The 6,449-nt window shown below is 37.0% G+C and overlaps 1 long non-coding RNA gene across 1 annotated transcript in view; it reads right to left on the bottom strand.

Moving 5' to 3' along the window:
* Positions 1-3,413: 3,413 nt before the first annotated feature.
* Positions 3,414-6,449, bottom strand: part of LOC124553753 — a 53,500-nt gene continuing 50,464 nt past the window's right edge. Inside the window, exons 2-3 of the long non-coding RNA XR_006968128.1 lie at positions 5,241-5,409; positions 3,414-3,974 (exon numbers count right to left, since the gene is read on the bottom strand). This is a non-coding gene — a long non-coding RNA (uncharacterized LOC124553753). The remainder of the gene's footprint in view (positions 3,975-5,240; positions 5,410-6,449) is intronic.

Below are 6,449 nucleotides of genomic sequence, written 5' to 3'. Positions count from 1 at the left end.
TGGTTCAAATGGCTCTGAGCACTATGGGACTCAACTGCTGAGATCATTAGTCCCCTGGAACTTAGAACTAGTTAAACCTAACTAACCTAAGGACATCACAAACATCCATGCCCAAGGCAGGATTCGAACCTGCGACCGTAGCGGTCTTGCGGTTCCAGACTGCAGCGCCTTTAACCGCACAGCCACTTCGGCCGGCGTTGAACTACTTATCAAAGGTTGCGGAAAGGGCACAGTGAAACTGAAAATTATTGAGATTTATCGTCCACCAAAATCAGAGGTAGGGCGTTTCATATATATTTTTAGTAGAATAGTGGGACACTGACCCAAACAAGGTAACAATACTTGGTGACTTTAATACAGGGGCAACATCTTGCAATAACCGTAACAGGAGGCTAACAGATACCCTTAACTCCTATAATCTTATGAATGCAGTAAACTCGGATACAAGAGTAACTCAGTCTCCTTCTAGAAGAATAGACTACATAATACTTAGTATTAGATGCTGGAATGTGGACTTCCACTACTCAGATGTTAATTTGTAACCTATGAACACACAAGCATCCAAGAAAAGACTCAGGACGTAGTAGAACACACAAGCAGCCAAGAAAAGACTCAGGACGTAGTACATAAAAGAATGCTTAAAGAGAAAAACATTAATGTTCTTAAAAGTAAACTAGCATCTGAGGAATGGCAACTAGTTCCTCAGCAAAAAGGGTCCGAATACAAATGGGACAAATTTTATGATGTTGTTTTCAGCATCTTAATTTTTGCTGCCCAGTGTAAGAAATTAAGAAAGTAGTAACTCACAACCAAAATGTAAAAAACAGCAGATTGACTCTTCCAGCTTACATGATTAACCTCAGGCAAAATACTGAGTGTGCTACATAAGTCAACTAAATTGCAAATATTTAAGGATAAGTACAATCAAGCTAAAAAACAATTTTGGGAACAGCTCTCAAATGTAGGAAAACATATCCTAGATAAGGAAATAGCTCAGTCCACAAATATAGGGAAGACTTCATGAAATTTGATAAATAGATATCGCAAAGCTGCCCCCAAGTTAGATGCTCAAATTGACAGAATCCTACATGAAGGAAACTATATTAATGATCCAGATAAAATCTGCAATACATTTAATGTATATTGTATATCTACAGCAGTAAATCCATTTAATAACAAAGGTTTGATTCCAATGGCAAAGCCTTACCCTAAGCTGGAAACTGCTTTTCAAGTTAGTGAGTGTAGAATAAAGTTCGAATAATAACCCATATCATCAACAGAAGTATCAGGGAGCACACATTTCCAAATTTATTGAAGAAAAGTACAGTTAAACCTGTGCATAAAAAAGGATCGAAAGAAGAGCTATCAAACTTCAGGCCCATATCACTAATACCAATTTTTGGTAAAATATTTGAAATTGTTTTGTTGGCACGACCCACTGATTATTTCACAAAGAATAATTTACTAGCAGAAACACAGCACGACTTCAGGAAGCATTACAGCAATTACCAAATTTCTCCACAAGGTGTATGATGCCCAGAATGAGGGAATGCAGACAGCAGGGATATTTCTAGACCTTATGAAAGCATTTCACTCAGTGAACCATGAGCTACTACTAAGCAAACTGGAAACTTACAATATAAATGCCACATCCATACAACTACTGATCACATATCTAACCAATCGTAAGCTGTGTACAAAACTACGTTATGAAATTAATGATCAGATCAAACATTTCCAATCCAGCTATGAAACAGCAAAACAAAGTGTTATCTCAGGGCTACGTATTGGGCCCTTTCCTTTTCCTGGTGTAGATTAGTGATTTAGAGGCACCTCTGTACTCCCAATTAGTAAGTTATGCAGATGATACCTCACTTTTGTTCTCTTGCAAACAAACTAATGACTTGACATTGGCTGCAAGTGACGGCTTAAGTCAAATAACTAACTTCCACGATCAAGGTCTAAAAGTCAATATTAGCAAATCCCAGCTATTACCATTTGAACTTGGTAATTCATACCAAATCTGTATTGATAATATAAGTGGCATCAAAAAAGTAGACACTGACAAATGTAAATTTTTGGGGATATACCTAGACGTAAATCTTAGATGGGTAGACCATATCAATATTGTATGCAATAAAATCAGCAGTTCACTGCACTTAATTAGCAAACTATTAATATTAGGCTCTGAACATTAAATACTGCTTATTATGGGACAATATTTGTATATATTAATTACGGAATTGAGGTATGGGGATGTGCTGCTGATAGACACATGAACAGAATCCTAACACTGAATAAAAGAGCAATCAGGACCATGCATCGCTGGGGATACAGAGATTCATGTTGTTGTTGTTGTTGTTGTTGTTGTTGTTGTTGTTGTTGTCTTCAGTCCTGAGACTGGTTTGATGCAGCTCTCCATGCTACTCTATCCTGTGCAAGCTTCTTCATCTCCCAGTAACTACTGCAACCTACATCCCTCCGAATCTGATTAGTGTATTCATCTCTTGGTCTCCCTCTATGATTTTTACCCTCCACGCTGCCCTCCAATGCTAAACTTGTGATCCCTTGATGCCTCAGAACATGTCCTACCAACTGGTCCCTTCTTCTTGTCAAGTTGTGGCATAAACGCCTCTTCTCCCCAATTCTATACAATACCTCCTCATTAGTTACATGATCTACCCATCTAATCTTCAGCATTCTTCTGTAGCACCACATTTCGAAAGCTTCTATTCTCTTCTTGTCCAAACTATTTATCGTCCATGTGTCACTTCCATACATGGCTACACTCCATACAAATACTCTCAGAAACGATTTCCTGACACTTAAATCTATACTCGATATTAACAAATTTCTCTTCTTCAGAAAAGTTTTCCTTGCCATTGCTAGTCTACATTTTATATCCTCTCTACTTCGACCATCATCAGTTATTTGTTCCCCAAATAGCAAAACTCCTTTACTACTTTAAGTGTTTCTTTTCGTAATCTAATACCCTCAGCATCACCCGACTTTATTCGACTACATTCCATTATCCTCGTTTTGCTTTTGTTCATGTTCATCTTATATCCTCCTTTCGAGACACTGTCCATTCCGCTCATCTTCTCTTCCAAGGCCTTTGCTGTCTCTGACAGAATTACAATGTCATCGGCGAACCTCCATGGATTGTAATACCTACTCCGCATTTTCCTTTTGTTTCCTTTACTGCTTGCTCAATATACAGATTGAATAACATCGGGGAGAGGCTACAACCCTGTCTCACTCCCTTCCCAACCACTGCTTTCCTTTCACACCCCTCGACTCATAACTGCCATCTGGTTTCTGTACAAATTGTAAATAGCCTTTCACTCCCTGTCTTTTACCCCTGCCACCTTTAGAATTTGAAAGAGAGTATTCCAGTCAACATAGTCCAAAGCTTTCTCTAAGTCTACAAATGCTAGAAATGTAGGTTTACCTTTCCTTAATCTTTCTTCTAAGATAAGTCGTAAGGTCAGTATTGCCTCACAATTCATGTAGGGAAACCTTTGTACAACATAATTATCTAACAGTATATTCCTTTTATCTGTACAAATTACTAACATTCTTTGTGGGCCATAAAAATAATGCAACTAAGTGCTCCGACGTGCATTCGTGTGACACAAGACAGGGGTTTGTTCCCCATACCACCACAAGCTAGTCTAATTTTTAGCCACTTCTGCAGTGTTTCCACTGACCATTTGCTACCTCTACAAGTCCCCTTTGTTAATACTGCAAACCAATCTGTACCAAATACACCATGCAGACTGGCAAGGAGGTTGTCTTTTTCTAAACACACTCTCATTTCTCTTTCTGAGAGAGGTTGAGTTTTCCCTCTAAAGCTTCAATTCCAGCCTGAAGCTGTTGTACTAGGTTCTTCAGGGTGGGGACATCATCTTCTGTAGTGTCCAAGTTCTCCGCAGGACTGATGTCATTGGTCACATTTGAAGGCTCTCCAACCTCTGGAACACAAATTTGCAATATTACAATCGTCAAAAATAAAAAGCATTTAATACTATAATATGTTGTCAAGCGGCCAGAAATTGTTTCTCAGTAGGCTGTGGTATGTGATTTAAAGATTCGTAAGATGCAAAAATCTTAGTTTCAAGGGACAGAGGCAAATCTACAACAATATGAGTGACTCTATGAAATGGGAAAGTAATCCCATATATGAAGTGAAATTATAGGTGACCAATTATATTTAATTCCCAACAAACACTACCACAGTGTTTACAAAAATCCTTAGCTGTTTGCTTAGCAACACAGAAATCCGACAGCAATGGAATTCAACAGACCTTCACTATACCAAGTTCAATAATAACAGAGCATGTGAGGCCTGAATACTTAAAATTGTAAGAGCTGTGAGGCCAGGGGTACTTCTGATGTGGGTTTTAATGTGGATTACAGTTAAGTGCAAGTGAATATTATTTACAATAAAAGATTATTTAATCAGGAACAAAACTAACCACAACATTACACATCGTAGTACCTGTTGTGCCACGTATTGGCAACAAATGCAAAGCTCTGTATACAGTGTTTAAAAAACATAAATGGTAAGGAAAAGCCATACACTTTGACGTAAAATTTAAACAGCTGTGGTAACAAATCAAAGCATCAATTTTCTCACTTAGGCATAATGTTTAACTGTAAATTAGAATACTGTATATACAGTATCCAATGACTAACAGTAGAAACAATATAGCTGAAAGGTATGAGAAAAGACATCACTGTTTATTTCACCAGATAGCAATAGAAGTGGAGTGTGTATGTAAGAGATGTGGTCCTGTTTGCTAAATTAATTTGTGACAAAGTATTTTATTCTCAACCTCAACAGACCCTGGATATGCCAGTTTGAAAAATATGCAGCTGTTATAAATGAAATGTTTGAGTCTACTTCTGTACACAACGGAGGGTTAAAATGATAGTATGAAATATAACTTCAAAAGAATAAATTCTAAGCTCCGTATTTACAACAACCTTTAAAAAGTATATGCTTATTGTACTTAATTGACAAAGGATTTCCTACAACAACTTCTATGATAGAAGTGAGCATACTGTTTGCAAGCATAATGCTGTAAAGGGGAATTCTGTGCGTCCTACTGATCAAAACAACAAATGTCATCTGTTAGCTGTCACACAAGAATTTCAGAGCGTCATAATTCAGCAGCAAGTGACAGCTTTACGTATGTAAAAAGCTTTTGAAGCTGTGAACGTTATTTTCCAGTTACCGGTATCCTCAGTTCGTTTCTCTAGTAGGCCGACAGGTTTCCTCTCAGCAGGAGCTTTACATCCCTCTGGTAGCTTACGATCAACAAAACTGGTTGGCACAGCATCTGGTTTAAGTTTTATCACTCCACCAGCTCAATTTGTTTGAAACTGGTCTGGAGTGAAGTGATTCTGGTAAACAGAAACAGTACCATCAGCCAATTTAATTACCAACTTTGTTATTTAAGCAATATAAAAATTTCAAAACTATACATGATAACTATATTTTGTAATATAACATATGTAAATCTGTGATATAAATAGAACAGAGCACATGCTACTTGTAACTACATACGGTACGTGAAGCTCAGTGCCTATGAATTAGGTACAGTAGCTATAGACAAACATTTTAACACGTATCAATCTCTCAGCTTCTGAATGCAAACTAATTGAAAAATTTCATTTTATATGAGATAACTATCATCTTTTAGGTAATGTATCTTCATTCAAGTTTAATTTTCATTACATTTAGGTTTCCTGTGTAACAACAAATATTGTATGATGCACATATTGTAGGCCTACCTAGTATTTGCACCAGACTGCTGAGTACACAAGAAGCTGTATTAAAAGAATAATATACTGTACTGTTATGACTCACGTTGCAATCCAACTATGCTATTCTTGTCATTTATTTCAATTGTTGTCGAAACGGTTAGCCTACACAACTAAATGCAAGTAATTGGTACTTTAAAGAAGCACGTCCTTAACACGTCAATTATTTTCACAAAACTTACAGAAAATGTAGCATTGAAGTACAGATAGCCATAATGGCATATTTTTTGGAGTACGCAATAACATACACTAAACCATGCAAAAACTGCAATTTCCAGCTTCAACAGTTGGGCCTACACACTAACTACAAAATGAGAAACAACGTTTACTTATTACATCTTTCGTGCAACAAAAAATACGCCTTTGTAGCAGTCGGTACATTACAGATTTACTAGAAATATGTAGATTTCACTACGGTTTGTCCAAAAAAATAGGCTTGCAAATGACGTACCTTTTAAAAACAAAGTTGACAAGTTTGAGGCTAACTGCGTATAATGATGCACCAAATCTGATCACGAAGTGAGTCAAGGTACAGCAAGTTTGTTACACAGGTAATCTTAAACCTTGAGATGATTTGCACTAATGAATAAAAACTGTACTTTACGGACACAGACTAGAGT

The sequence above is a fragment of the Schistocerca americana genome, chromosome 11 (genome assembly GCF_021461395.2).
Source record: "Schistocerca americana isolate TAMUIC-IGC-003095 chromosome 11, iqSchAmer2.1, whole genome shotgun sequence".
Classification (NCBI taxonomy): Eukaryota; Metazoa; Arthropoda; class Insecta; order Orthoptera; family Acrididae; genus Schistocerca; species Schistocerca americana.
The sequence above is the reverse complement of the archived record's forward strand: the minus strand, read 5'-3'. Positions and strand labels throughout refer to the sequence as shown.